This window comes from Coregonus lavaretus (genome assembly GCF_964263955.1).
Source record: "Coregonus lavaretus genome assembly, chromosome: 15".
Lineage (NCBI taxonomy): Eukaryota > Metazoa > Chordata > Actinopteri > Salmoniformes > Salmonidae > Coregonus > Coregonus lavaretus.
This window is the reverse complement of record NC_140002.1, coordinates 16579688-16596351: the sequence shown is the minus strand read 5'-3', so window position 1 is coordinate 16596351 and position 16664 is coordinate 16579688. Positions and strand designations below refer to the sequence as shown.

Below are 16664 nucleotides of genomic sequence, written 5' to 3'. Positions count from 1 at the left end.
CTGGTGGGAGTGTGTGCGTGGGAGCCTGTAGCACCGCTCTCAGGGACAGAAGGGGGGGGGGGGGGGGGTGATGGAGAGAGAGAGCGATATGATGAGAGCGAAGGTGGATAGCAAGAGAGAGCGGTTGCTATAGTGGGTAGAGGGAAAGGTTGAAACAGAAAAGGGAAGAGGAATGGATAGATGGTAATGAGAAAGAAAGAGGGGAGAGGAATGAGAAGTTGATGAAGTAGAGAGCGAAGGATTGTATGTTGGAGTAGGAGGTGCAGAGAGAGAGAGAGAGAGAGAGAACCCATTTGTAGCCCTGCCAGGGCTGTGTTAGATAACATCAAACTGCCTGGCTCTAAATAGCACAACAGAGGGCTTCTCTTTGGTTTAACAGACTGAGGAGGGAAATTATTCCTCTATCCCTCTGTGCCCCTCTCCTCCCTCTTTCCCTACATCTAGCTCTCCCTCTGTGCCCCTCTGTCCCCATCTTCTTCCTCTATCCCTCTGTGCCCCTCTCCTCCCTCTTTCCCTCCCTCTAGCTCTCCCTCTGTGCCCCTCTCCTCCCTCTTTCCCTCCCTCTAGCTCTCCCTCTGTGCCCCTCTCCTCCCTCTTTCCCTCCCTCTAGCTCTCCCTCTGTGCCCCTCTCCTCCCTCTTTCCCTCCCTCTAGCTCTCCCTCTGTGCCCCTCTGTCCCCATCTTCTTCCTCTATCCCTCTGTGCCTGTCTCCTCCCTCTCTCTATCCATAAGCGCCACTGTGGCCCTCTCCCTTTCTCCCTCTTTCTCTGCCTCTCACACACACACGATTATCCTTTCATCTTTTACCTCTAGCCATGGGCTATCGACCAACCAGCTTTAAGCCTCTTAGAGGACAGAGTCAAAGAGCACCGCACCCCTGGAACCCCCCAAAATATACACATACACATTGGAGGCGACGAAAACCACACACACACATACAGTGGGGAAAAAAAGTATTTAGTCAGCCACCAATTGTGCAAGTTCTCCCACTTAAAAAGATGAGAGGCCTGTAATTTTCATCATAGGTACACGTCAACTATGACAGACAAAATTAGAATTTTTTTCTCCAGAAAATCACATTGTAGGATTTTTTATGAATTTATTTGCAAATTATGGTGGAAAATAAGTATTTGGTCAATAACAAAAGTTTCTCAATACTTTGTTATATACCCTTTGTTGGCAATGACACAGGTCAAACGTTTTCTGTAAGTCTTCACAAGGTTTTCACACACTGTTGCTGGTATTTTGGCCCATTCCTCCATGCAGATCTCCTCTAGAGCAGTGATGTTTTGGGGCTGTCGCTGGGCAACACAGACTTTCAACTCCCTCCAAAGATTTTATATGGGGTTGAGATCTGGAGACTGGCTAGGCCACTCCAGGACCTTGAAATGCTTCTTACGAAGCCACTCCTTCGTTGCCCGGGCGGTATGTTTGGGATCATTGTCATGCTGAAAGACCCAGCCACGTTTCATCTTCAATGCCCTTGCTGATGGAAGGAGGTTTTCACTCAAAATTTCACGATACATGGCCCCATTCATTCTTTCCTTTACACGGATCAGTCGTCCTGGTCCCTTTGCAGAAAAACAGCCCCAAAGCATGATGTTTCCAACCCCATGCTTCACAGTAGGTATGGTGTTCTTTGGATGCAACTCAGCATTCTTTGTCCTCCAAACATGATGAGTTGAGTTTTTACCAAAAAGTTCTATTTTGGTTTCATCTGACCATATGACATTCTCCCAATCCTCTTCTGGATCATCCAAATGCACTCTAGCAAACTTCAGACGGGCCTGGACATGTACTGGCTTAAGCAGGGGGACACGTCTGGCACTGCAGGATTTGAGTCCCTGGCGGCGTAGTGTGTTACTGATGGTAGGCTTTGTTACTTTGGTCCCAGCTCTCTGCAGGTCATTCACTAGGTCCCCCCGTGTGGTTCTGGGATTTTTGCTCACCGTTCTTGTGATCATTTTGACCCTACGGGGTGAGATCTTGCGTGGAGCCCCAGATCGAGGGAGATTATCAGTGGTCTTGTATGTCTTCCATATCCTAATAATTGCTCCCACAGTTGATTTCTTCAAACCAAGCTGCTTACCTATTGCAGATTCAGTCTTCCCAGCCTGGTGCAGGTCTACAATTTTGTTTCTGGTGTCCTTTGACAGCTCTTTGGTCTTGGCCATAGTGGAGTTTGGAGTGTGACTGTTTGAGGTTGTGGACAGGTGTCTTTTATACTGATAACAAGTTCAAACAGGTGCCATTAATACAGGTAACGAGTGGAGGACAGAGGAGCCTCTTAAAGAAGAAGTTACAGGTCTGTGAGAGCCAGAAATCTTGCTTGTTTGTAGGTGACCAAATACTTATTTTCCACCATAATTTGCAAATAAATTCATAAAAAATCCTACAATGTGATTTTCTGGAATTTTTTTTCTCAATTTGTCTGTCATAGTTGACGTGTACCTATGATGAAAATTACAGGCCTCTCTCATCTTTTTAAGTGGGAGAACTTGCACAATTGGTGGCTGACTAAATACTTTTTTTCCCCACTGTACATACACTGCATGCATTTAGCAAGACATGCATGCACACACTCTCTCTCTCTCTCTCTCGCTCGCTCTCTTTCATGTGGCCCTTCAGATGGCAGAATTATCTTAACTGTACCCATTGCTTTCCACTTTCAAAATTCCACTCGCAAAATAGTATTCGTTTTAACACAGCCAATTTCTATCAGGGTAGTCAGTTGAGAACCAAATTACGGTCAAAATAATGTGGTGTTATGATATGCTTTACCTGTTGTGTGACATGTTGTTGTGAAGTTTTATCCCCCCTCTGCTGACTTGTTTCAGCCTACCTGTTATGTGACGGGGTGTTGTGTCATTTCCTGCCTCCCCAGATCCTGCTGTTCCCCATCCAGGAAGCTGCCCAGTCGGGCCGGTTCTCTGTGTCTCTGAGCGGGGAGCTGACCATCACAGACGTCCACAGTGAGGACTCGGGATACTACATCTGTCAGGCCATCTCTGTAGCTGGGAGCATCCTCACCAAGGCCCTGCTGGAGGTCGAGAGTGGTGAGTGTCTGTGGGAGGAACACAAACTCTAGAGGTCTTCACAGATCCACCTATACCCGAGACCCGATCCAGGACCCGAGTGGGTCCGGATCCAGAATTCTAAATAATGTCACGGGTCTGAGTCTGATCTAATATGATTGTCATGGGGGTCGGGTATGTGTAATTTTAACTGACTTGTCTGCAAGGGCCCGTACAGATCCTGCTGCAGTAGAGAGAGAGAGAGACATTTTATCATTTATGCTGCTGCTCTTGCTTTTCACGAGAGTGGAGCATGGCGCGTGTAGCTTGTTGTTGGCCAATCATAAGTCATCAAAGTGGCAATAGGCTACAGTCATAGAGCCTCGCTCCATGTGTGGCAAAAGTTAGGAGATATCTAATCAATGAAAGATGGCTATAATGACCAAGAGCCAACAGGTTGGCGAGATGCAACTTAATATTCTGAATAGAGTTGTTGTTATTTGTAACTGTAGGATGAGAAAGCGCATGCACTGCAGCCTCTGTTAGCCTAGCTAGCTAACGTTAGCTAGCTTAACTAGCTTCTCTCGGTTTGATGCAGTCAAGACAGGTACTAAGTAATCCGCTTCTCCCGGTTTGATGCAGTCAAGACAGGTACTACATAATCATATTTGATGATAAATAGCCTAGCTATGGCAGCTATTAGTCTACTATAGCGCAAGTCGGCTTGGTTGGTTGCTGTCTCTCCCTCCCTCCTCCCCATGTCACTCACTCACAGTGCGGCCCCTCCCCCGCCTGCTAGAGCGGAACCTCTCTCCCTCCTCTCGTGCTTTATCCGCTCTGGTTAATAAAGTAGCTTAAAAAAGTACCTTTCTGTTGCTTTCCTCACTCGGATCGGACCGGGTCTGGATCCAGCCAGGTCTATACAGAAGGGTCTAGTTGTCCTCAGGTCCGTTTGGAACGGGTCTCTATATTTAAAAAATGTATTTATGCATATCTGGTCCGGGTGGGAAAACACCAAGTCCATTTCGTAACTGATCCAACTTTTTGGACCCGTGAAGACCTCTAACACATTAACACACACACTCACAAATCTGTCGTATACAGTGAGCTCCAAAAGTATTCTGACAGTGACAAAACATTATTTTGGGGGGGGGCTCTGTACTCCAGCATTTTAGATTTGAAATGATACAATGACTATGAGGTTAAAGTGCAGATGTGGATGCTACCATGAATCCTGATCCTGAATGAATCGTGAATAATGATGAGTGAGAAAGTTACAGACACACAAATATCATACCCCCTCCAAAAAATGCTATCCTCCCCTGTTATTGTAATGGTGAGAGGTTAGCATGTGTTTGGGGTATGTGCGTCATTATTCACTATTCATTCAGGACCATCCGTAATCATGCTAGCATCCACATATTCTTATTTACAATAAAAGTTATTCCAAAATGACACAATGCGTCATTTACCATACATTTCTATTGGGCACAAAATAATCTGAAACACAACCAAAACAAACAGCAAATGCATCCAACAAGTTTGTAGAGTCACAAGCTTGATATAATCATTGCGTGCTAGGACTATTGGACCAAATACTAAACTTTTGACTACTTTAATTGAATTTGTCCCAATACTTTTTGTCCACTAAAATGGGGGGACTATGTACAAAAAGTGCTGTAATTTCTATACGGTTCAGCTGATATGGATGAAAATACCCTCAAATTAAAGCGGACAGTCTGCCCTTTAACCTCATAGTTATTGTATCATTTCAAATCCAAATTGCTGGAGTACAGAGCCAAAACAAAACAAAAAATGTCACTGTCCCAATATTTTTGGAGGTCACTGTATTCCGCGATTCTGCAATCAAATTATTTGCAAGGGCTTGCAAATTTGACCAATCAATGCACTATTTCCGCATAAAACAGTGAAATCAAGTGCGAGTGTTAGTAGGGGTGCTGTGGGATCATTTAAGATACTCTTTGAAGAGGTAGGGTTGTGTTTTCAGAAGATGGGCAGGGACTTTGCTGTCCTAGCTTCAGGGGGAAGCTGGTTCCACCATTGGGGTGCCAGGACAGAGAAGAGTTTTGACTGGGCTGAGCGGGAGCTGCCCTCCAATATGGGTGGGAGGGCCAAGAGACCAGTGTTGGCAAATCATCTCAATATTATCACATAAAACTGACCCATCACCGCAGTACAAAAAGAGGGCTCAAAATTTCAACCAATCACTGCACATTTACTGCATAATATGGTTCAATCAAGCCACACGTCAACAAACTTTTTCCCTCGTCAGTGCATTTTCAGGACAAATTGACAGTGGTGTAAAGTACTTAAGTAAAAATACTTTAAAGTACTACTTACAGTTGAAGTCGGAAGTTTACATACACCTTAGCCAAATACATTTAAACTCAGTTTTTCACAATTCCTGACATTTAATCCTAGTAAAAATTCCCTGTCTTAGGTCAGTTAGGATCACCACTTTATTTTAGGAATGTGAAATGTCAGAATAATAGTAGAGAGATTAATTTATTTCAGCTTTTATTTCTTTCATCACATTCCCAGTGGGTCAGAAGTTTACATACACTCAATTACTATTTGGTAGCATTGCCTTTAAATTGTTTAACTTGGGTCAAATGTTTCGGGTAGCCTTCCACAAGCTTCCCACAATAAGTTGGGTGAATTTTGGCCCATTCCTCCTGACATAGCTGGTGTAACTGAGTCAGGTTTGTAGGCCTCCTTGCTCGCACACGCTTTTTCAGTTCTGCCCACACATTTTCTATAGGATTGAGGTCAGGGCTTTGTGATGGCCACTCCAATACCTTGGAAGACCCATTTGTGACCAAGCTTTAACTTCCTGACTGATGTCTTGAGATGTTGCTTCAATATATCAACATAATTTCCCTTCCTCATGATGCCATCTATTTTGTGAAGTGCGCCAGTCCCTCCTGCAGCAAAGCACCCCCACAGCATGATGCTGCCACCCCCATGCTTCACGGTTGGGATGGTGTTCTTCGGCTTGCAAGCAACCCCCTTTTTCCTCCAAACATAGCGATGGTCATTATGGCCAAACAGTTCTATTTTTGTTTATCAGACCAGAGGACATTTCTCCAGAAAGTACGATCTTTGTCCCCATGTGCAGTTGCAAACCGTAGTCTGGCTTTTTTAATGGCGGATTTGGAGCAGTGGCTTCTTCCTTGCTGAGTGGCCTTTCAGGTTATGTCGATATAGGACTCGTGTTACTGTGGATATAGATCCTTTTGTACCTGTTTCCTCTAGCATCTTCACAAGGTCCTTTGCTGTTGTTCTGGGATTGATTTGCAGTTTTCGCACCAAAGTACGTTCATCTCTAGGAGACAGAACGCGTCTCCTTCCTGAGCGGTATGACGGCCGCGTGGTCCCACGGTGTTTATACTTGCATACTATTGTTTGTACAGATGAACGTCGTACATTCAGGCATTTGGAAATGGCTCCCAAGGATGAACCAGACTTGTGGAGCTCTACAATTATTTTTCTGAGGTCTTTGCTGATTTCTTTTGATTTTCCCATGATGTCAAGCAAAGAGGCACTGAGTTTGAAGGTAGGCCTTGAAATACATCCACAGTTACACGTCCAATTGACTCAAATGATGTCAATTAGCCTATCAGAAGCTTCTAAAGCCATGACATCATTTTCTGGAATTTTCCAAGCTGTTTAAAGGCACAGTCAACTTAGTGTATGTAAACTTCTGACCCACTGAAATTGTGATACAATGAATTATAAGTGAAATAATCTGTCTGTAAACAATTGTTGGAAAATGTACGTGTCATGCACAAAGTAGATGTCCTAACCGACTTGCCAAAACTATAGTTTGTTAAAAAGAAATGTGTGGAGTGGTTGAAAAACGAGTTTTAATAACTCCAACCTAAGTGTATGTAAACTTCCGACTTCAACTGTAAGTAGTTTTTTGGGGTATCTGTACATTACTTTACTATTTATATTTACTTCACTACATTCCTAAAGAAAATAATGTACTTTTTACACCATACAGTGGGGAGAACAAGTATTTGATACACTGCCGATTTTACAGGTTTTCCTACTTACAAAGCATGTAGAGGTCTGTAATTTTTATCATAGGTACACTTCAACTGTGAGGGACGGAATCTAAAACAAAAATCCAGAAAATCACATTGTATGATTTTTAAGTAATTCATTTGCATTTTATTGCATGACATAAGTATTTGATCACCTACCAACCAGTAAGAATTCTGGCTCTCACAGACCTGTTAGTTTTTCTTTAAGAAGCCCTCCTGTTCTCCACTCATTACCTGTATTAACTGCACCTGTTTGAACTCATTACCTGTATAAAAGACACCTGTCCACACACTCAATCAAACAGACTCCAACCTCTCCACAATGGCCAAGATCAGAGAGATGTGTAAGGACATCAGGGATAAAATTGTAGACCTGCACAAGGCTGGGATGGGCTACAGGACAATAGGCAAGCAGCTTGATGAGAAGGCAACAACTGTTGGCGCAATTATTAGAAAATGGAAGAAGTTCAAGATGACGGTCAATCACCCTCGGTCTGGGGCTCCATGCAAGATCTCACCTCGTGGGGCATCAATGATCATGAGGAAGGTCAGGGAACAGCCCAGAACTACACGGCAGGACCTGGTCAATGACCTGAAGAGAGCTGGGACCACAGTCTCAAAGAAAACCATTAGTAACACATTACGCTGTCATGGATTAAAATCCTGCAGCGCACGCAAGGTCCCCCTGCTCAAGCCATCGCTTGTCCAGGCCCATCTGAAGTTTGCCAATGACCATCTGGATGATCCAGAGGAGGAATGGGAGAAGGTCATGTGGTCTGATGAGACAAAAATAGAGCTTTTTGGTCTAAACTCCACTCGCCGTGTTTGGAGGAAGAAGAAGGATGAGTACAACCCCAAGAAAACCATCCCAACCGTGAAGCATGGAGGTGGAAACATCATTCTTTGGAGATGCTTTTCTGCAAAGGGGACAGGACGACTGTACCGTATTGAGGGGAGGATGGATGGGGCCATGTATCTCGAGATCTTGGCCAATAACCTCCTTCCCTCAGTAAGAGCATTGAAGATGGGTCGTGGCTGGGTCTTCCAACATGACAACGACCCGAAACACACAGCCAGAGCAACTAAGGAGTGACTCCGTAAGAAGCATCTCAAGGTCCTGGAGTGGCCTAGCCAGTCTCCAGACCTGAACCCAATAGAAAATCTTTGGAGGGAGCTGAAAGTCCGTATTGCCCAGCGACAGCCCTGAAACCTGAAGGATCTGGAGAAGGTCTGTATGGAGGAGTGGGCCAAAATCCCTGCTGCAGTGTGTGCAAACCTGGTCAAGACCTACAGGAAAGGTATGATCTCTGTAATTGCAAACAAAGGTTTCTGTACCAAATATTAAGTTCTGCTTTTCTGATGTATCAAATACTTATGTCATGCAATAGAATGCAAATTATTTACTTAAAAATCATACAATGTGATTTTCTGGGTTTTTGTTTTAGATTCCGTCTCTCACAGTTGAAGTGTACCTATGATAAAAATTACAGACCTCTACATGGTTTGTAAGTAGGAAAACCTGCAAAATCGGCAGTGTATCAAATACTTGTTCTCCCCACTGTACATTTTCCCTGACACCAAAAAGTACTTGTTACATTTTGACAGGAAAATGGTCCAATTCACACACTTATCAAGAGAACATCCCTGGTCATTCCTACTGCCTCTGATCTGGTGGACTCACTAAACACTAATGCTTCATTTGTAAATTATGTCTGAGTGTTGGAGTGTGCCCCTGACTATCCGTAAAAAATTAAAAATGTAATGGTGTTGTCTGGTTTGCTTAAAATAAGGATTTTGGAATTGGTTTATACTATATACATTTTAGCAATTCCATTTACTTTTAATACTTAAGTATATTTAAAACCAAATACTTTACAATTTTACTCTAGTAGTATTTTACTGGGTGACTTTCACTTTTACTTGAGTCATTTTCTATTAAGGTATCTTTACATTTACTCAAGTATGACAATTGAGTACTTACCAGTAAACTGTCAGAATGTTGGTATCTTTCAAGGATTTTCTGTAATCTATAACGAAACATCTAGTGGCCCTTTTGGGTACTTTTGATTATTACAGGTGTCTGTAATTAGCTCTGGCCCTCTGTGTGGCCTTATAAATGTAAAATATATGACATAATTAAATAAGATAATTTTTAAATAAAAAATTGAATGACAAACCTGTAAAGCATTATCCTAAATATAACCATCAACTTAGTGAATACCATTGGTGTTTAATATGAGGGTTTCAGCATAATATCCTTTATAAAAAAATTTACACACTTATTTATTTGACTATGTCAATATGTCTTTGTTGTAAATGTTTTGGTGACAGTATATTGTATAGGTGTTCATACAGACAAGTCTGGGACAGACACACACACACACACACGCTAAACACACACACACAAATCAGGAAATCATGGCATGTTTAAATCTCCCACCTGCCTGAACATTGTCGTTAAACAATGGATTCCCACAGTTCCATAAAGTCATGACTAGATATCCAAAATATTTGTTTGCACCGTCACAGCCTCAGAGTGTGTGTGTGTGTGTGTTTGTTTGTTTGTGTGTATATGTGTGTTTGTGTGTTTGTGTGTGTGTGTCAGAGGCTGGTGGGAGGAGCTATTGGAGGGCTCATTGTAATGGCTGGAATGGAATTTATGGAATGGAGTCAAATGTGGTTTCCATATGTTTGATGTGTTTGATACCGTTCCATTAATACCATTCCAGCCATTACAATGAGCCCATCCTCCTATAGCTCCTCCCACCAGCCTCCACTGGTGTGTGTGTGTGTGTGCGTGCGTGTGCTTCTGCATGCATGCCTGTGTGAGTGTGTGTGTACCAGTATGTGTGTGTGTGAAAGCTAATCTGTAAGGACAGAAACCTAGCGTGTTTCCCTGGAGTTAGTTGATTACCCCCTAGGGCTCACTATCACACACACAGCCAGCTTCAATTAACCAATCTCTTAAACCCAACACAGCGCCTTCCTCGTACAAACCCACATTCATATCCCATTACCATCTAACTCTTCGAATGCATCCTAAATGGCACTCTATTCCCTTTATAGTGCACTACATTTGACCAGAGGTCAAAAGTAGTGCACTATAAAGGGAAAAAGGTGCCATTTGGGAAGCAAACTATTTCCGACTACCTCATCACCATGTTTTATGCTGACATATTTAATGGACTGCTGTTTTAGCCAATGGACTACCCTCCCCCCGGCCGACCTACACCCATCATCACTCCCTTCACAACTGTTTAAACCCAAATCAATTAGCTAGCATATCTCAGCCTAGCATACAGACAACAATGTGCGTGTACATTATGGTTACAGCTCAATGCTAAATATTAGTTTATCATTTTCCCTTTGTCATAGTTCAGGCATGGTGTTTGAGTTCATAAACCAACAATATCACTAGCTATCAGCAAAAAAAGAATTTCTTGGTCCTGTTGAAATATATTTGTCTCTTGATGATACAGTAAGACTGTAGATTTGATATATATTTTGAGGTACATTTTGTGTTAATGATTTGCTTTGGCAACATTGGCTGGGGTACAATCACACAAAACAAACACAATTTTAAAAACTTTAATAAATGAAATAAGACAATTTTAATGAGCAGACTTCATGTCAATACACTAGACTACACACTGAAAGTGAGGGACAGTGGTACTTAAGTGACCGTTAAAGTTTAAACTGAATGTTACTCTGTAAGATGTCAGCACACACACAGTGATGTTTTCATGATGGTGCACACACAGAAGTACAGAGTTGGCATAGACAGATCCAAATATGTCCATTGGCTTGCCTCTGTTTGCAGGGTATGGTGGTTTAGTGAGTCTATAGCCAGGGCCCGTGCTTCACTACAGGGTGGACAGTCTATGGAGGGATGGGATTTAGTGGCAAGGAGTACACTATTGATGTAAACTGCATACTGTACTACTTACGTTCTATATTGCTTAATAAGAGTCAATGCAGAGAGTGCCAATGCACTTAAAACCGTAATTATACTGTTTATCTGAATATGTAGTGGACATTGTTCACTATTCAGGCAAAGGCACACACATAAACACTCAAGCACACAAACACTCCACTCCTCCATCCCATATTTCAGCCTCTAGTAGATCGACATGTATCCACTTATGCCACATGGCTATTTAGCACAAAGCAAATCCACTTAGTATGTGATGTGGCTAATGCAGAAATTGAGTCCACAACCCTGGTGGTATGTTGTGAAAGATTATGTTTCCTTTCCAACATGTTTTTTTCATAAAAGTGATACATTGGAGAGGGAATGGTAAATGCCAAAGTAATTGACTTGTCAATGACTTATTCATGGTCCTCCGCCTCCTTCACGCCGCTCGACACAAAAATAGTTTTCCAGGTCTACTCAAACAAATATTGAATTATTCAGCGCTACTTTGACGTTTTAAGCCATAACATTGCTGTCTAGTGGGAAAAAGCAATAGGAAGACGTTTTGGTAAATAAAGGCCTGCACTGGCAAAAGACCCCAGTCCAATAGAGTAACTCCTAAAAGTTGACATTGAAGGGACGACATTAACATATTTATACCCTAACCTTAAACGTGACTGCAATACACACAGTTTTACAAAAATACAGTGACAACTAGTATTAGCATTGAACTTTCCCTTTAACGTCTTCATTGAACTGATGTTTTATTTCTCATCTAAATTGTCTCTAGAGCAACGGAGAAAAACTAGATTGCCACACGCTCGAGCAAAAACGATCGATGTCATTGATTGGATGTGAAATGGGGCAGGAGCGGGGGTTTTGTGGAGTTGCTGAGAGCTGCGTTATTTTACAGCAGCATGTTTTTACACAGCCGGACCTGCCGATAGCGATATACACTGGTTGAGCTGAAGAGTTATGTCCTAAATAGTGATGTGCAGTTCGCGAATGATTCCTTCCTTTTGAACGATACGCAACAGCTTTTCGGAATCTTAGCTATAAAAGCAGGGTTAGTTAGCTAGCTAGCTGAAAAAAGTCAATTGGAATCAGCTATTTGGCTGATAATGGTGACATACATTCCATGCGACAGTCTTATCTGTTCACGCTAACATTTTTACGTTTAGTATCAAATTGTTTTTAGGTATGAGGAAGTTTTTTTGATTAAGACGACATGGAACTATGTTAAAAATGACCAACCAAGCATATCCAAAATGTTTATAGAATGATACAAAATTAATACAGCCATTGTCGAGTTATGAGTAGCCGTGTGTATCTATGAGAAGTATGTAGCGAATGACAGAGCAGGGGGAGAATTTAGTGTGAGTCGTCAGGCTACTTATTAGCCTCACGGCAGTCAAACAATGCATTCTGAGTTCACAATCTAGTCCGGTTGCAGCTACAACTAGACCTCATTAGAAATAATCGTATTTGTAACAAATGTAAACATGTGCTTTAAACAATGTACAAGTCTCAGTCAAAATGATAGCTCCAATAAGCCCCCTATGGTGAACGAGAGGCTCGTACAATCATGACTCTTTCAAGTTTTCAGTTCATCATTCGCCCGGTAGGGGGTCCTGCGTGCTCTGGGCGTTACTGACTCAAATGAATGAAATTAGTCGAAAGATTAGTTATTTTGACTGAACGAGTAGAAAAGATCAGAGTCAGTTAAAAGAGCCGAACTTCCCATCACTAGTCCTAAAGCATGAAACACACCGAGAATCTCACTGCCGATAGGTACTTATCACAGTGGGAGGCCATTCCTTCTCTTGCTAGAATAAAAGCGGTACCGGCTGCGTGCTGACCCTGTAGCTATGAACCTGATGTTTTTACTTGTAGAATCGCAATGCTCATCAGTGGCCAACAACTTGACTTCGACCCAATCAGAGAGCAAGAACCCCCACGTGGGGAGCCAACAGGAGTGACAACAAAAATAAAAACATAGGGCATTTTCTCTGTACCTCCATGGTTAAATGTCATGAGCAAGCCACACTTCATATGCAATGTAGGCTATGGGATGGTAGCTAGCTAAGTGCACAGACGCAATGCACACAATACTAAATACTTTCTCCAAGCTAGCTAACCATTGTAGCTAGTATTGACATAATTAAATCACAATAGATTTGTTTCCATGAAACAGCTGCCTGTGTTAGATGCCGACTCGAGTTAGTGCAGTGTCCTTAGCCAGCTAGCTAAACATTTGGCTATGGGCTGGCGCTGGCAGTATGGGATTATGGAGAGTGAATTAAATAGTTTCTTCGTCATCTTGCTAGGTAGTTATCTAGCTGCCCTTACTAAAAAGGGTGCAGTTTTGAAACTGCAGTAAAGGTGCAGTAACTGCAGTCGACTGCGGTATTTTGGACGCAGTGATTGCAGATTAACTGCAGTTACACTGCAAAATTACTGTAGTAAAAAAACAGTGTTATTTTAGATGCAGTATTTGGAGCCTGCTGCAGTTATATTGCATTCTAACTACAGTTATACTACAGTGTACTGCAGTTATACTGCACTCTGACTGACATCTTTTTTCGTAAGGGTGTGGCTATCTGGCTAGTATCAACAAGGGCTTTCTACAAAATAGCTAACATTGGAATCTAGACCATAAACTAAGCAACACATATGGACATGCATTGCAAAACAACGCTACTGCCACCTTCTGGTTTGGAGTATTTTAACAAGGCTAAGTGGCTTACAGCTGCAAGGTCTTTGCTGTGTGAACACAAAAGAGATAGCACCTCTGAACAGAGTGTCGGCAGTGTAAGTACTGTCAGCAGGCAAACGTTTGACAATCCTACCAGTGTGTCTGAGCTATTACAGAATTAGAGATGGACTCCATGCTGCAAATGTTTAGGATACATTAAGAAGACATGCCATAACTGTTTATTACGATTAGTTGATGTATATTAGTTGTTTTATGATCTCTAAGACAGCTATCTCATGAATATATGGCAATGTGTTTGTATTCTGTAGCTGGTTGGTGAAGGATGGTCCTCCTATGGAATGCACTCAACTACACACTCTCTTAACGTATCTCTCTCTCTCTCCTTCCCTCCCCCACACAGCATCCTCTGACCGAGTCCCGCCCATCATCCGCCAAGGGCCGGCCAATCAAACGCTGGCGCTGGGCTCCACCGCCCATTTACAGTGCCACGTGATGGGCAACCCTCTGCCCAGCATCCAATGGGAGAAGGACGGCCAGAGGATCCTGGGAGACGAGCGTGTCAGCCTGATGGAGAACGGAATGTTCCAGATCACAAACCTGCAGGTACCTGAAAATAACTTACATAGAACGTTCCCAATAATTCTTAAGAATGTAGAAAGAATGTTCCCAATAATGCTCATGAACGTAGCTAGAATGTTCCCATTGATTCTCTTTCCCCCCTCTTTCGTAAATGCCATCACCCCCTGGATATTAGTATATGAAATTAAACACTTCACATTTCCTCTCAATGCACTCCAAGTCTCATCATGGCCAATCGTCTGAGCTAATTCTCCTAGGTGACACTAAGCAACCGCATGCAGTAACAACTGAGTGCTGTTTCTAATGCAATCCTATCAACTTCTCAGCCTTAATGGTATTTAGCTTAATTTAATTCACTGTATTATTATGACTCACTGCCAGTCACAGCAATAGGCATAGCAGTTTTGAGATGCCACGGCAAAGCAACCTATCGATTTGATATATTGATATTTACTCATTGAGCATCATACAGGTCATACTAGCTGTCCACTCTAAAACACAACTCAGCAATCTAATGCAATCTAATTGGGAGGCAGATATTAATATTGGAATATCATACTGGCAGAGTGGCTTTTTTATGGTTTATGGGTGATTTAGTGATTGGTGGTCGAGTTTCTGTGGCGTCATAAAGCTTAGCAGCGATGCATACTCGCCAAGGTAATGAGCGAGTGCAATCGTTAGTGGTGGCATACGCACGGATAATGATATCCATTCTACCAAGAGCCCTCTGGGGTTGCAGGCTGCACCTGCAGGTCACCGGAGTGTGTGGCGAGCTTCGGGGCCAGCTGACGTATTAATTAATTGATTGTCGGGCCCACAGTGATTAACGATCGCCATGACTTTAATTAAATCCTTGTAGGGGTATTGAGAGAGGGAGAGAGAGAGAAGTCAAGCATCTCAATGTACCAACACATTTTTCATGCACTCAAGATGTAGCAAACACTCTTTAGTACTTCCTCTACTGACTGTATTAGTGAATTTCTCACATCTCGACTAGATGGAGTGTACTTATGGGAAATTTTATATTTTTGAATCTTGAACACTGTCTCTGCTTGTTTTTAATCGCTCTCCTTCCCTTTTATCCGGGAGGCTCATCTTTTAACTAAGGCAGAGAGGGGCACAGGAAGTTGATTTTTGGTGGAGGCAGGAGAGGAGAGAGTGGGGGGAGAAGAGAGGGCAGGGGACCCGACAGATGGTCTGTTTCTTCCTGTCTGGGACTGAAGAGAAGCCCATTACCCCGGGGGAGGGAGGGAGAGAGAGAGAGAGAGAGAATACAGAGTGCACTGGAGATTATATCAGAACAGCGAGGAAGGGGAGAACATAAGGAACTGATTCCATAAGTGCTTAGACATTTTGCTCCCGGTCGACTCTCGCCTCCTTCATACATTTTTAACAATCTGTTTAGCGCAGCACCCAAAGCTGCCAACCATGATTAATAGTTAGATGCCCGCCCGTTTACCCCTTCCCTCTCCGCCAATCACCAGTCACCAACATGGACCTGCCGCAACAGACAGCCACATCCTTGGCTGCCATACAGGTCCGTTCAGGGTCAGCCGGGCCTATAGGAAGAGAGAAGGAAGAGTGATGTACTGTTGGACTTGGAGTCACCTCTCCTGTCTCTCTTGGGGCTTTTAGACAGCGCACTTAGACTTGAGTAATGCCAACGCTACTGCAACTGGCTAGCCACACACACGGGTAGAGAGAAGTAGTGGATGGCATCCAAGCACCAACCACAGTGCATTATTTTGATTGCAATGTGTTGGCTTGCTGTGAGTTTTTGTAGTGTGCTTTGTATAATAATTAGCTTCGTTTTGAATAAGAGTGGTCTTAAATTAACCAAAAGGTCTGAAAACCTAGTCGTTAGTTTGAAATATGTGTGTGTGATTGTGTAGCCCACTAACCTGCAAGCGGGTGGCCGTGAGCTGTCACCACCATTAGATCCTTGTCTGGAAATTAAAGTCTCTACATCTTCCACTGTTGTAAGCAATTTCTAGCCCCCGTCTAGCTCTGAGCCTCCCAATGAATTTTTAATAGGCAGTTTTCTCCCTGACCCACTCTTACAGTCTCACACACACACACACGTGCACGCACACACACACACACACAAACACACGCACGTGAGGCTATACACACACACACACAGTTTCCCTTGCTAGTAGCATGGCTATGCATCGCCAGCCCAGATTGCTGCTTACTGTTGAGTGCTCAGTATGAAGCACAGTCAGAGCCACAGAAGTATGAAGTGCTGTATGAGCCACAGAAGTTTGCAGACCCCCTCTGGTTACATATTCCACCACTTTTAAACCTCATGTTCATTATGCCCAGCACAATAACATTGTCTACATATGTGAACGGTCTGTCCTTTATCCTCC

At 43.0% G+C, this 16664-nt stretch overlaps 1 pseudogene across 1 annotated transcript in view; it reads left to right on the top strand.

Moving 5' to 3' along the window:
* LOC311142632 (roundabout homolog 3-like) overlaps window positions 1-16664 on the top strand; it is a 280782-nt pseudogene that overhangs the window by 234332 nt on the left and 29786 nt on the right. Inside the window, exons 9-10 of the transcript in view lie at window positions 2885-3056; window positions 14114-14316. The product of the transcript in view is annotated as a roundabout homolog 3-like (transcript). The remainder of the gene's footprint in view (window positions 1-2884; window positions 3057-14113; window positions 14317-16664) is intronic.